This window comes from Stomoxys calcitrans, chromosome 2 (assembly GCF_963082655.1).
Source record: "Stomoxys calcitrans chromosome 2, idStoCalc2.1, whole genome shotgun sequence".
In the NCBI taxonomy this organism is placed as follows: domain Eukaryota; kingdom Metazoa; phylum Arthropoda; class Insecta; order Diptera; family Muscidae; genus Stomoxys; species Stomoxys calcitrans.
Window position 1 is genome coordinate 229,731,434 of NC_081553.1, and position 14,961 is coordinate 229,746,394.

At 36.7% G+C, this 14,961-nt stretch overlaps 1 protein-coding gene across 1 annotated transcript in view; it reads left to right on the plus strand.

The window, feature by feature from the left end:
• The window catches only part of LOC106080423 (homeobox protein B-H1), a 72,366-nt gene that overhangs the window by 37,103 nt on the left and 20,302 nt on the right, over positions 1 to 14,961 (plus strand). The gene's annotated exons all lie outside the window — the stretch shown is intronic.

Sequence of the window (14,961 nt, forward strand, 5' to 3'; positions counted from 1 at the left end):
ACAATTTATTTGCCGAAAGAAATTTTTACCTAAAATAAGTTGTCAAGTTGATTAAATCTTTAAAGTTAGAACAATTTTTTTCAGTGTATGAATTCTAAACAACATTTAAATGTAAAATAAAAGATATTGTTATTTTGACTGATCAAAATTTTGCATTCTTGTCAAGTTGAATCTTTTGCAAGCCTTATGTCTTAATCTTAAACAAACCCAGGAGTTTATTCAAATGACGGATACATTATGAGATGGACCTATGTGTATTACATTCGATATGGATTGCGGAGGTTATCCCCTCTTAATGCTGGTGAAATTTGCGAGGTACAAAGCCATGCATGGCCATGTCAGTTCTATTCAAAGAGGTTCGCACTTGGCTATAAACAAAGGTCCCTTTTACTCTATTCCGAAATGCCTTTCTTTTGAGTCTTATCTTATCACTTTGGTAAATATTTCCTGTTTACGGAGTAATTATGAACTGTGAATATGAACTGTTTGGAGGGTGTTTTTGAGCTGGAGCGGCCACCGGCACGTTGCCCTGAAAAAAGATATCAAATCCGTTTTTTACTCCCAAATACCGTTGATTTGAGCTCCATATTGCCATAATCGGAAAAGAAGTTCAGTTTAGGGGATGCTTTAGGGCATACCCCAAACACTTGGATCCAAAATTGAATATCAAATCCGCTTTCTACTCTCAAATACCTTTAATTTGAGTCCCATATTGTCATAATGGGTCAATTAATATATTGTGGGCGGCCCGCTGGGTACTTGGACCCAAATTTTTATACTATATTCGTTTTCCAGTCTCCAAAACTTTCATTTGATACCCTTATTGTACCAATCGGACCACTTTAAGTTAAGGGTGGCGTTTTTGGGGTAAGGGGAAGGGTCCGCCGCTATGCGATAGCTTAAAATTATATAGCCTAAGTTTCTTTCCATACAAACCTACACAATCTATGAAAATTTTTAGAAAAAATACGGTTCTGCCGAGTTCTGTATAGTCATAATGGGTCTTATGCCCAATTGGGGCGTTTTTGGGGTGTGGGGTGATCCCATAAACTTCGATCTGATTTTGCATGCCAGATCAAATCTAATCCCGAATACCTTTCATTTGAGACCCATATTGACATGAACTTCCAATATGTCTATTTGTGGAGTTTTTGGGTTGGGGCGACCCGAAGGGTACTTACGATAGACTCAAATTTTAATACCGTATTCGTATTCTACTCTCTCCAATACCTTTCATTGGATACATATATTGTCCCGATCAGTCCACTTTTAATTTTGTCCGTCCCCCTTCCGATATCAAAAAATTGTATAGCCTGTGTTTCTTTGCAGACCATCCTACACAACATGCGAATATAATCGGTGCTGCCGTTTTTGAGTCTATACGGAACAAACAAAACGGGGCCCATATTGCCGTGATTGGCTAAAGTGCCCATTTTAGGGGTTTTTGGGGGGTGGGGTGACCCCCTATACTTCGACATTAATTTGCATGCCAGATTCGCTATCTACTCCCCCATTCTTTTCATTTGATACCCATATTGTCCTTATCGTTCCACTCTTGATTTTGGGTGGTATTTTTGGGGTAATAGGGGAGGGTCCGCCCCCTTCCGATATCAATAAATTATAAAGCCTATTTCATATTCGTAATCTACTTCCGGATACCTTTTTTTGAGTCCCATATAGTCATAATCGATAAATAAATTTATTTAAAGGAGTTTTGGGGCTGGGGCGGCCCCCAGCTACTAGGACCCGACATTTATTATGAAATTCGTTCTCTACTCTTAAATACCTTTCTTCAATCCCATATTGTCCCGATCGGTTCACTTTTATTTTTTGGTAGTACTTTTGTGGTAAGGGGGAGGGTCCGCCCCCCTCCCGATATCAAAAAAATATATAGTTATGTTTCCTTCCAGACCAACCTACGCAATCTGTGAAAATTTCAAGGTAATCGATTCAGCCGTTTTTGAGTCTATACGGAACAAACAAACAAACACAAATTCATTTTTATATGTATAGAAGATAGAAATATATATATGAAATATAAACGGTTTATATGTATATGTATATAAGGAATATTTCAATCATCTTCTACATTTCTTACTGTAGAGTGTAACTTTCATACATCTTATAGCTTGCTGTTACATTTACTGCGGAAATCTTAATATTGAGTATAAATAAAAAATGGCTTTGCTCCACACATATTCACCAATAGATTATATCCTTAGAAAAATTATAATGGCTCCCTTATTTCAGCCGCAAGGCTATTAAAGCGAGCAACATAAAGGCAAAAGTTTAAAAATTGTTCAACAATAAGTTTCATAAGTTGAGATTTTGTTACAGTTAGTTGCTTCTTGACGATGGCTGGGGCAATGTAATGCTCAGTAGTATATAGAAATTTGTAACACAAAACTAAGAGAAGTTTCTTGTTCCTTATTTAAAAGACAAAAACAAAAAGTAGTAGTCGCATAATACTTTCGCTTGAAAAATAAAATATCCCTTGAAAATGAATTAAATTAAAAAAGACCTAAAAATTTATTCCGAAATGTCCTACGCCTACGGGTTTGTACAGTTCGAAGTTAAAGTAATCCTACTTGCCAGTACAAAGCACTACTTACTTACTTAGTTGAGTATCATCTTCATTTTTTGGTGCAACGTTTCGCGCAGTCTTTCTCCACACATCTTTCAACCAGTGTTTTTTGCACTGCCCTTCTGCTTTACCATGAGACTAATTTTCAAATGGTTTTTAGCACTCATTCTGACAGCATGACCTATTCAACGTCGGGATACAGCTCTTGATTCATTCAACGCCGATATTCTCCATCAATGTAGACTGGTTCATAAATTTTACTTAACATCTTTCTCTCAAACACTCCAAGTACTCCTACTTTAACTGACTCTTTTTTGGCATTTTCAATGTTCGCCGTTACAAATTACTTTCTAGACTCAGAAGTTTGAAAATCTTTTGAACATATAGGGCTGTAGTAAATATACCCGGAGTTGGAGAACTGTTTAACATTTTGTCTTCTCCTCAGATCATATACATAACGTGTCATGCCGTTAAATGCCACGTTCAATTTACGACGACTTAGCTCAATTGCAAACGCGTGAGAGGTCACTATTTGGATCTTGTATAAATTGGCTAACGCCGGCAAGAGGGCAACCCAAATGGGCATGCACGTCATCTGCATACATGTGTATTCGGGTGTGGTGTAATTGATCAGTAAGATTATATGCATATAAAGAAAACAGGAACTGCTTTTAAAACCGCGATTGGCTCAGATATTGTTCCGACTGGGTAAACCAACTGTGATCTGTTCTAGAGGTAGGGCATTATAAGCCTAGATGAAATAATGGTAAAATTGAATAAACCGCGAAGCTTGAAGCACAAGTTTGAGCAGAACAAGAAAACATATCTTATTTTCATCAATCTCACCCCTTATGGATTCAAAAGCCTCAATAAGAGCTTAGCAAGCGTTTGATGTCATCTCTAGCGTAAAGATAGCTTAAGCAAAAATTGCTACACCTCCTCCACGACGTTCTCGATCTAATCTTTAAACTGAATATCCCGTAGAGAGATTAAACTATGGGGAATGAAAGGTCTGAGCCAGGTTTCTGATAGGCATATGACATCAATGTCAGAGCCCTCAAAAATAACTTTAAATTCATCAATCTTGTCCATCAAGCTTTTTGAATTGATGTGGCAAACTCGTATACCTTTGCGTTGCTTGGCCAAAATTTCAAAAAAAGTTCATAGTAAAGTCATTGGAACCTCTATCTCCGGTATCAACTTGTATCATTAGTAGTGGTAAAATAAAATTTCAAAACAATTTCATAGTAAAGTCAATGGAACCTCTATCTCCGGTATCAACTTGTATCATTGCTAGAGGTAAAATAAGGTATAGATGCATCAACGATGTACTCTAATAGCCAATACGAAGACCATGTATTTCTATCTTTGTCTTTGCAGAAGAATGTGCCTGTTAGAAATCCATCGGTTTGGTATTTGATTCGCTGGTGGAATTTCCGCACTTCATTCTAACTCCTGAACATGTTGGTTAGCTCGCACTCACGTATTTCCTGGAGGCTTTTGTTACCCAAGTACGGATTTCGCGTCAATCTCAATCTCAATAGGCATAGCGCCACTACATCATCGGGACAAGGACTGTTTTTTTCAAGCAATACCGTTGCCATCTGTTGCATTTGCAGCTTTTAAGCAGCCAGCTTCCGCTCAGAACTGATGCGAGATTTTGCTGCAGCAAGGTAATGATCCAAATCGGTGTTCGCTTCTCGTATCAATCGTTCGTTTAACACACTGGATGAACTCCTTCCATCTATGAAGACGTGTTCAATATTGTTTTGTGAATATCACAATGTTGAAATCTGGTGTTAACTTCCCTTTCTGCCGCGGAGATTTTAATGTTATGTTCGGTCGATAAATATATCCCTGTTAAATATAGCCTTTGTTTTCTGTCTGGGCATGGGCACATATGAGAATGATGTGGAAAAATTTGGTTTTTATGCGAATTGGGGCTAGCCTCTGTTCATTCCCCGAAGTTAATCTGAAGGCAAGGTGTTTAGTAGCCAACTAACCAAAAATCCACAGCCACACTCATGCGTTGTATCACGACAGCTATAGAACAATGTATCACATTTCGCTGTTTTCCGAATCCATTGCATTTCCTGTAAGGTGGTAATGTCGTCCTTGTTCTTTCTAGTATTTACATCTGCCCTTGTGTATACTTAACGTTCTCCGTATAGTTATGAGATTTAAACTGCAGATTTCAAATCATGCTCTTTATTCGTTTCTGAAGGTCGTCAACATTACGGAAGTCCGTTTTTCCCTTTCTTAAAAGCTTTTAGTTGTTTTCATCGCGGATGGATTACTGGCCCAGCGCCTCAATCATGTTTTTAAAGTTTTTAATGATTATGAGAACAAGTGGATTTTGTGGCACTTTATTGGGTGTACAATTTAGACACCCAGGTGACACCGCGGAAAGTCAGTTTCCACAATTGAGAGGAAGGGAAAGATTGGCCTAGAATTTGCTAAGTTTCGACATTTTTATTTGGTACACCTCATCTCCTACGTCTCCCCTACACACAAGTATAAAGAAGATATTAACGAGGTCTCGGAAAGGAAGCCTTGATATTTTTTAACCTCCAATTTTATTTTATAATATGGTATTTAATCAAATTATATTTGAGATTGAGACGTGGCTTTAAAGTGTATCATCACCCTATAGTGGAGGTTAAAATAAATTAAAGAGAATTTTGATCTGTGAAGCTCTCCAGTAACGTATGAGTAACATTGTATAATGTTGCGTATGATTGACTTACACTACAATTCTCAATAAAATACAGTTGAACCTCGATTACCCCGGCCTCTATTAACCGGTTACACCTCTGTTATCCGTGCTTCAATAATACTTCCTCTATTAACCGTGCTCATCTCGATTTCCGTGCTTTCCTCTATTATCCGTGCACTTCACACATGATTGTTTGGTGTACAATTCTTTTTATTTTGTGTTAAAATTGAGTATCAAATTACATTAAGGCTGTAATATAAAGTTGACCGGTCAAAGTGTTTGTTTGAAAATGGCTCTAACAACATAAGAGAAACAAGTAAAAAGGTGTTTAGTTCGGCCAGGCCGATCTTTGGATATCCACCAACTCAGGTATATATGTAAACCACCTTTCGTCAAAATTCGGTGAAAAATGCATACCTAATGCCCCATAGCAGCTATATCGAAATATGTTCCGATTTGGACCAAATAATAATAAGCACAAGTCATTGTTCAATTGTGTATAACACAATAGTGGTCTTTTTAGTAGCTATATCTAAAAATAATCCGATCTGAACCGTAAACGACAAGGATGTGGAGAAGCCTAACAGAAGTCAATGTGTCAAATTTCATTGCAATCGGAGACATTGGTCTATATGGTAGCTATATCCAAATCTGGTCTGATGTGGGCCATATTGAAGAAGGATGTCGAAGGGCCTAACACAACTCACTGTCCTAAATTTCGGCGACATCGTACAATTAATCGCCTTTTATGGGCCCAAAACCTTAAATCGAGAGATAGGTCTATATGGCAGCTATATCCAAATCTGGGCTGATCTGTGCCATATTGCAGAAGTATGTCGAAGGGCTTAATTTAACTCACTGTCCCAAATTTCGGCGACATTGGACAATAAATGCGCCTTTAATGGGCTTAAAACCTTAAATCGAGAGATCGGGCAAAATCGGATAATAAATGTTACTTCTATGGGCCTGAGACCCTAAATTGGCGGATCGGTCTATATGGCAGCTATATCCAAATCTGGACCGATCTCGGCCAAGTTGAAGAAGGATGACGAAGGGCCTAGCACAACTCACAGTCCCAAATTTCAGTAAAATTGGATCATAAATGTAGCTTTTATGGGTTTAAGACCTTAATATGGAAGCTATATGAAGTTATAGTCCGATATAGCCCATCTTCGAACTTGACCTGCTTATAAACAAAAAAGAATCTGTGCACAGTTTCAGCTCAATATCTCTATTTTTAAAGACTATAGCGCGATTTCAACAGACAAACGGACGGACGGACATGGCTAGATCGTCTTATATTTTTACGATTGCTGATCAAGAACATATATACCTTATTGAGTCAGAAATGGATATTTCGATGTGTTGCAAACAGAATGACAAAATGAATATACCCCCATCCTTCGGCGGTGGGTATAAAAAGAGGACATAAAGAGAAAATCTCTATTAACTGTGTGTTTCGATTTTGCGTGCTAAGCTCGGTCTCGAGCAAGGTAGACGATCGTGGTTCAATGTAGGTTAAATGGACCAACTTAAAAATTGTTTACCTGATATATTAGAAAACAAGCATTACGAAAGTATTTACATACATATAGTTTTTTATATTCATTGAATATATTTTATTTCGTTTCTCTAAATAGAGAATTTTAATAGTTTTAGGATCCTTTTTCCAATACCATTAATTGGAATAAAAGCATACAACAACATCAACAATGCTGAAGATGATGAGATTGGTGGAGAATTTTTATAACAATGTTTTATGGCTTTAAAATAATGTGCACAAGAACATCAGAACTTCATCCGCTGAACATTCATCCCATCATCGCTGTAGTACATAGTATGCAGGGCTAACGATAAAAACTCACGAAGTTTATAAAATGCTAAAAAGATGGAAAATAACAATGGCGGCATCAACGTTGTCTACTGGTTACCATTATTACAGACAGGAGACGATGTAACAAACCCAGTCATATGGGGAAAATATTGAACCACCCACATACACCCCCACTAAAATGAAAGAAAAAGTAAAAGAGAAGAAAAAAAAAGGAAATCTCACATAATAACATACCACACCACCACTATGGCCAGCCATTGTGTAATGTGACCCCACCAACCTCTACACTCACACATACACATACTCTCCAACCTGCATAATAATATTTCGGAGACCATCCACCCACTCTTGCTTTGCTACATGCAAAATTATTTTTCTACCACACGAGTGTTGAGAATTGGAAATGGTGGTGGTGTTGGTGTTGGGAGCCCATTTATGACGAATATGAGTGTGAGCGTTTTGTTGTCTATTGCAAGACAGGAAGAATATTCATTGCGAAGGCAACCGAGAGAGAAAGAGAAACGCGTGTCAAAAAATGTGTTAACTACAGAGAAACATTTTACAATAACAAACTACACAAAGATAATTCACCACAATTTCTAAAACAAACACTACCCCCCTAGTTTCTACCTTAGATGATGATTTAAACCACATTTTTTTATGAAATCTGTGCTACATTCATTTTGGGTTTTTGTTGTTAGCATGAATATTTTTACATTTTTTCACTTTCCATACAAGAACAGAAAAAACAGAGAGATATATAGAGAGCCAGGGGGTGGTAAGAGATGAGTTCTGCGCATATTTCAGAGAAATTGTATTCACTGCTCGCTCTCGTTCATTAGCTCTCAATTGTTGTTGTTTTTTGTTTTTGTAAGGCATTGGCTAGGATGTCAGCTTCTCTTGGCATGATTTGAAGGCCTTGAAAGCTAAATCAAGAGTCCGCAGTTAAAACACCCCCCATAATATTTGTGGGTACATTAGCACTAATGATGATTGAAATGTATTGTTTTTTTTTTCCAAACGCACTCACGCCCCAACAATCATCCAAACAAAGACATTCAGATTTAACTTTACATCTATGTATGTGTGCGTGTCTATATGCATGAGTTTATTCGGATTTTACTGGCGTATGTCGTCTGTGTGTCTAAGTGGGTGGTGGTTAAAGGGTTATTATTGGCTGGCATTTTGTTTTTGCAAATGGCTTAATATGGCTCTAGTAATGGAGTTGTTGGTAGACATTTGAACTTAATAAGCTCGTAAATAACTTTAAACGGGCTCTATCGAATGAAGTTGGTACCGTACATTGAACTAAAAGCGACTGAATCAGGCAATTCAACATGTTTTAATTAGCATTGATTATAGATGTTTCACTGCATTTTCGTTAAATATTTCCAATCCGACTCGGACCAATTCATCGGTTGTTTGGCTAGTTAGGAAAGACAAAAGTCGGGCCGTGCCGTCTATATGGTAGCCTACACCTATTCTATAATTAATAATTGGGCAATATCATTATATGGAGCCTTTGTCTAATTCTGAACAGATTTTGAATCTAATTCTGAACCGTACCAAATTTCGTTCAAATACGTGCAAAATTGTAATAGCTATGTGGCTCTATAAGTGTAAATTGGTCGATGCTTATATACGGGACGTGTGTATATCTATATACCAACCGTTTTTAATAAAACTCCCCAGAAAAGTTTCGCTAATAGCTGTATCTAAATCCGAACTGATTTCCATAAAAGTAGTCAATGATATCGGAAGCCATAAGGGAATCCTTAGTATCAAACTCATGAGAATTAGGCAACAAATATTATTGCAATATTAGTCCAAATCGCACTAACATATGTATAGAAGCTATATCTAAATCGATTTCTATCAACTTCAATAGGCTTCGTCTCTAGGGCAAAAAAAAAATGTCTGTACCACACTTGTAATACAAACTGATATTCTGTCTGTTGCTGTGAGCAACATTTCGTAAAAGTTGAAGACACGAGATTTTGATAGAAACACATTTGTCGTAAAAAAATGGGGTTACGCCCACAACTAAAATAAACCAAACTGACGTATAACATAATCAGGACATAAGGGGGTTTAAGGTATTTTCGATTAAAGCTTGAATACCGTATCAAAGTTACGGATAAAGAGTCTGCGCTGATAGAAATAAGACGGTATTTTGACAATACACGCTGATATTATTTCATTCACATTATTGGCAAGCATTTTTAATACCATATGGATTTAACTCAATGCCAGAAGATTTGGCGGGGCCACGTTAATAAGCTTGTCATCGCGGCAAAAGAGTTGTATTTCAAATATTGTCACCATTTTAAAATGTTTGTTTAAATTTAATAAAATATAATTTTATATGATTTTTTATGAATGTGGTGAATGATCATTAGAGTGTATTGGTGTATTTGTACAAATGCTACTTCTGGGAATCAATGTATGTGGAAAGAATTGCTGAATAAAACGAATCGAGATTGGACATGATGTAACATTATTTGTACACCTACCACAGAAGGGGGGGGGGGGGGGGGGGGGGGGGGGGGGGGTATACACATTTTTCCATTCCTTTTGCAACAAATCGAAATATCGACCCTATAAAATATATATAATATATTCTTGATCCTCGTAAAATTCGAAGTGGATATACCCATGTTCGTTCATCTGTCCGTCCGTTTATTAAAATCACGCTACAGTCTTCAAAAATGAAGATAAACTTTTTGTCCATAGCAAAGTTGCGTTCGAAAATTAAGTACATTGGACTATACTTTATATAGCCCACATGTACACCGATTTTCCTAGTATTTAAGGTCTTATGCTTATATAATGGGCATTTATCATCCAATTTTACTGAAGCCTTGCTAAATTTCTCAAATTGAGTTGACATCCGCACCGAGTATAGTCGAGATCGAACTACAATATATTTGGATATAGCTAAGGCCCATTAAAGCCGTATGTATTGCCAGATTTCACTGAAATTTAACACAGCAAGTTAAGTATAACCCCTCGACGTCTGTACCGAGTATGGTCTAGAGCGGACTGTATTTGGATATAGCTGTCATATATACCGATCTCCCGATTTATGGCCCGATATTAGGAGGGGAAAACCACAGCTAAAAATTTTTTCTCATGGTCTCGCAAGGATTCGAACCCAGGCGTTTAGCGTCATAGGCGAACGTGCTAACCTCTGCGCTACGGTGGCCTCCGAGTGTACCATGTGGAATATTAAAAACTAAAGTTAACGAAATAATTGGGTCATACATATCAATGCAACTTTAGACCTGGTTAATCCATCGTTGACCAGATATTTACACTGCGCCAAATTCCGGAAAAGACCTAAGAAGAACAAATCAACACCCACCATCTTTTCGTCGTCTACAATGCCGTCTTCCACAGTCCCATACGTTCAAAGGTATTTCAAGCCATGTCTGAGTTTTGTATCACTGCACACAAAAAAATAATTCATTTGACATACTGCACATTTTCGCCGAGTAAACTTCTTTTCTGAAAAACGTTGGACTTGGTTAACGATAAAAGTATATGTTTTTTGCGATAAATTCTTGCAAGAATTTGAGCCAACTATAAAGTTTTTTACCCTGGCAATACCTTTCATTCTTTATATATATAACATGTTATGGTTTTAACATAATTTCTAGTTTTTCTAGTTTTTCTTTATTTATAAATAAACTTAACGTCAAACGTTTAAAATGGATTGCGTAAGCCAAGCTCAATTTAATATTGTAACATAATTCAAACTCAAATTTTACGAATTATAGGCAGATCTTAGTAGGTAATTCTAATTTTTTCAGAGTATATTTGGATTTACAGGATTCACTGAATAAGGTTAGGCCAAGCAATCAGCCGACATACAATTTTTTGAATTTTTGACAGTAGTCGGCATTGAGGATGTCAACTTGCTCTTTGCTTACATTCTCACATTCGTTGATGGTTTGCATATGTCATTTATTTAAATTTGAATTTTGAAACGTTTGAAATTTTAAATTTTAACAAACAAGACCTCTTACATTCATGACCATTTAGAACTTTTTCTTTTCCAAGACTGCGGCTTCAAGAAACATGTTTTTGAATTGAATACGTCTACGCCTTTGTCAGCAGAAAAATCATATGCCATAAAATGTTTAACAAACAGCAAATAACAAAACAGATAGTTTTTTTTCAGAGAAAGAAGGAGAGAATGAAAGAAAACAAAAATCTACTGACATTTGATGACATTTCCAATCGGCACATTTGACATCCTCAATGATGTTATGGGGCCTATTCACTTTATGTTTTCGAATGTGACCTAACCTTCTATTGGTGAATCCTGTTGGATTTATTTCGATGTTGTGATACACACATATATTAAAAGCTTTCCATTTTCGCACAACCCATTATGGTTTTGTATAATGATTTACTATATCCATTATGCTATAAATAAAACAAAAAATTGTTGTTGTTTTCGCACATTTAAATACCTAATTTGTGATGCATATTTCTTTATCGCGTAAGTGTTACCAAACAATGTATGTGCTTAAGAAATACTTGTTGTATTTTCTTGTACCTGGCAGCCATTTGTGTGCTGCTCTAATATTTGTTGTCATTGGACATACCAGCATTTTTGTACTGAAACTTTAAAAATGTACACTTTATGAGTTTATCATCCGCATTTGTCCAACCTGCTCAATATACTGAATGCTCATTGCTTAGTCAAAACAAAAGAGGAAAAATGTGTGTAATAATGTGTCTATACCAGCGGCGAGCACACAATTGCAATTATTTGCAAGCCTATGGGTCTGCATGGGATTAATTTCTTGTGTATGTACAAAGTAATGTGCTATAGAGTGAGTATTTTTCCAACCACTGGTCTATACGCTCTATTACTTACCCTTTCTCTCTAGTAGGAAGCCCGTGTATCGGGCCAATAATTCATTATAATTATATTTACTGTAAACAAAGCTGCTAAAGGGCTTACAATAAACAAAATTAGTTACATTCAAAAATACTACGTTTATGGCTAACATTTGATATGATAAAGCGGAACGTTACATAGTTACAGTAAAACCAAAACTTCGCGATAAAAGTATTTTGTTTGTCGTAAAAATTTACTCTGCGTGTGTAAAATTGGTACAGCTTTTCAGGATGACGTTTGCTGATACACGATCCCCAGTTATAACAGAAATAACCTCTCCTAACCATTCGATACCAAACGAGGTTTTAGACAGGAATACAGCTTATCGTGTGATCTCTTTAATATCCTGTGAAAGGAGAAATGATAATCGAGATCCTTTAAACATATGGTACGTTCGGCTGAAATAAATATTCTGTAATGGCCATCTTATTAAGTAAGTAAATCAATCTGTTATTATGAAATATCAAACCAAACAATACAAAATCAATGCAAATGCAAACTTTTCACAAATCAATGAGTGCTGCCCGATTCATTTTAAGCTCAATGATAAGGGACCTTTTTATAGCCGAGTCCTAACGGCGTACCGCAGTGCGACACCTCTTTGGAGAGAAGTTTTTACATGGCAAAGTACCTCACAAATGTCGCCAGCATTAGGAGGAGATAACCACCGCTGAAAAATTTTCTGATGGTCCTGCCAGTATTCAAAATCGTCCAAAAAACCTACACATCTACTTATCTTTGGGCGCTAGTATAATATATTCTTGGTCTGTTCCTCCTTATCTCCAGTCTAGGCATGAACACTGACAAGACTAATGTAGGAGAATTAGACTTTCATACCAACTGTAGCTAGTCTCTCATTCTCCAGAGCAATAGCTTGCTTGTAGATGCCAAAAAAGAAGCCCAGACGAATGTAAGACAATTTCTCTAATCCAGATTCGTATATATAGATTGTTTTTGATATTCACTTACTGTGATTCACACGCTCATTTGAAATTGTTTTATACCCTCCACCATAGCATAGGGGTATATTAATTTCGTCATTCAGATTGTTACATTCTGATCTGAGACCCAACAAAGAATATATGTTCATGATCTTCTTGACATTCTAAGTCGATTTAGCAATTACCATCCGTCTGATCCATTCTTGATCGTCAGTCATTTTAGGTTGATCTAGCCATGTCCGTCCCTCCGTCTGTCCGTCCGTCTGTCTGTCGAAAGCACGCTAACTTTCGAAGGAGTAAAGATAGCCGCTTGAAATTTTGCACAAATACTTTTCATTAGTATAGTTCGGTTAGGATTGTAAATGGGCCAAATCGGTCCATGTTTTCATATAGCTGCCATATAAACCGATCTTGGGTCTTGAATTCTTGAACCTCTAGAGGGCGCAATTCTCGTCCGATTTGACTGAAATTTTGAACTTGGTGTTTTGGTAGCACTTTTAACAACTGTGCTTAGTATGATTCAAATCGGTCCATATTTTGATATAGATGTCATATAAACCGATCTTGGGTCTTGACTTCTTGCCTCTACAAGCCGCAATTCTCATCCGATCTGACTGAAATTTTGCATAAGGTGTTTTGTTATGACTTCCAATAACTGTACTAAGTATGGCGCAAATCGGTACATAACCTGATAAAGCTGCCATATAAACCGATCTGGGATCTTGACTTCTTGAGCCTCTAGAGGGCGCAATTCTCTTCCAATTTGAAAGAAATTTTGTACAACGGCTTCTCTTATGACCCTCAACATACGTGTCAAATAAGGTCTGAATCGATGAATAGATTTAAAATGTTGTTGCATGTGTAGCTAAAATAAATAAACAAAGACTTCTGCAGGCACACCATATTACAGGATATGTCAAAATTTTAAATACTAGACGAAATTTTGCATTCTTCTAACAACGTCAAATCGAATAAAATCCAATCAGTAAATTCGTTAGAAGAAATATATTTAGTTGGAATACCAAACATATATAAATATAAGTTTCCACCCTTTTTTCTCTAAGTGTGCATTACGAGTATTAATTAAATGACTATGGATGCTAATTTTGGCATTATTTCATGGAATAGTTAATGAAAAGGTTAATAATTTCTCATTATATTCCTAGGACATACAAACACACGCACTGCCACATACACTCATGCTTGTATGGACCAGCCTTTTTATGTTTGTGTGAGCGTTTTCTGATAGGATAATGAGCTGGTTACTACACCATATAGCTACAACAATGGTCTCCATGAAGCTTAAGGGGTGCGTTGAGGTTAGCATAGCATACGTAACATTTATAACAAATGAAGGTAATCACAGCGTTAATAATGATGTTATCCTTGTGAAAGCATATCAGCCAGCACACCAACACATACACGACAAAGACAAGCACAAAAACCTAGAGAGCAACAATTTTAGATGTACGAGGGCAGTTTTTGTAACTTTTTTCCTCTTTATCTTGCCGATGATGCCATCCTCTTTCACCCATCCCTTTTCGCTGAGGCAGTAGCACCAGCAGCAGCATCATTCGACTAACATTGAATGAATGACTTTCTGTTATCCTGGCAAAACACCCAAATCAACCCACACAATCAAACGGCCTTTCTGCCTTCCTGCCGTTCTTCTGTACAACTATGGCTACTACTACTACACTTGTTTCCTGCCAACAACGACCGAGGATGCTTTTTAATGCTGAGCAGAAATTTTAATCGTTCAGTTTGAAATGGTAAAAGCTCGTGATAACACGTTTTATGCTCCGCAAAACGCATCAAAAAGAACCAAATCCGCACAAACACACACAAAATCTCTTTTGAATAAATCTCAAAAATCACAAGGATATTTTTTAGTTTTTGGATTACCGACGGCTGATGATTAAAGTGGTGATTTAATAGAAAAAAAAAAATAGAAAATTTTATAAAAAATTGTAA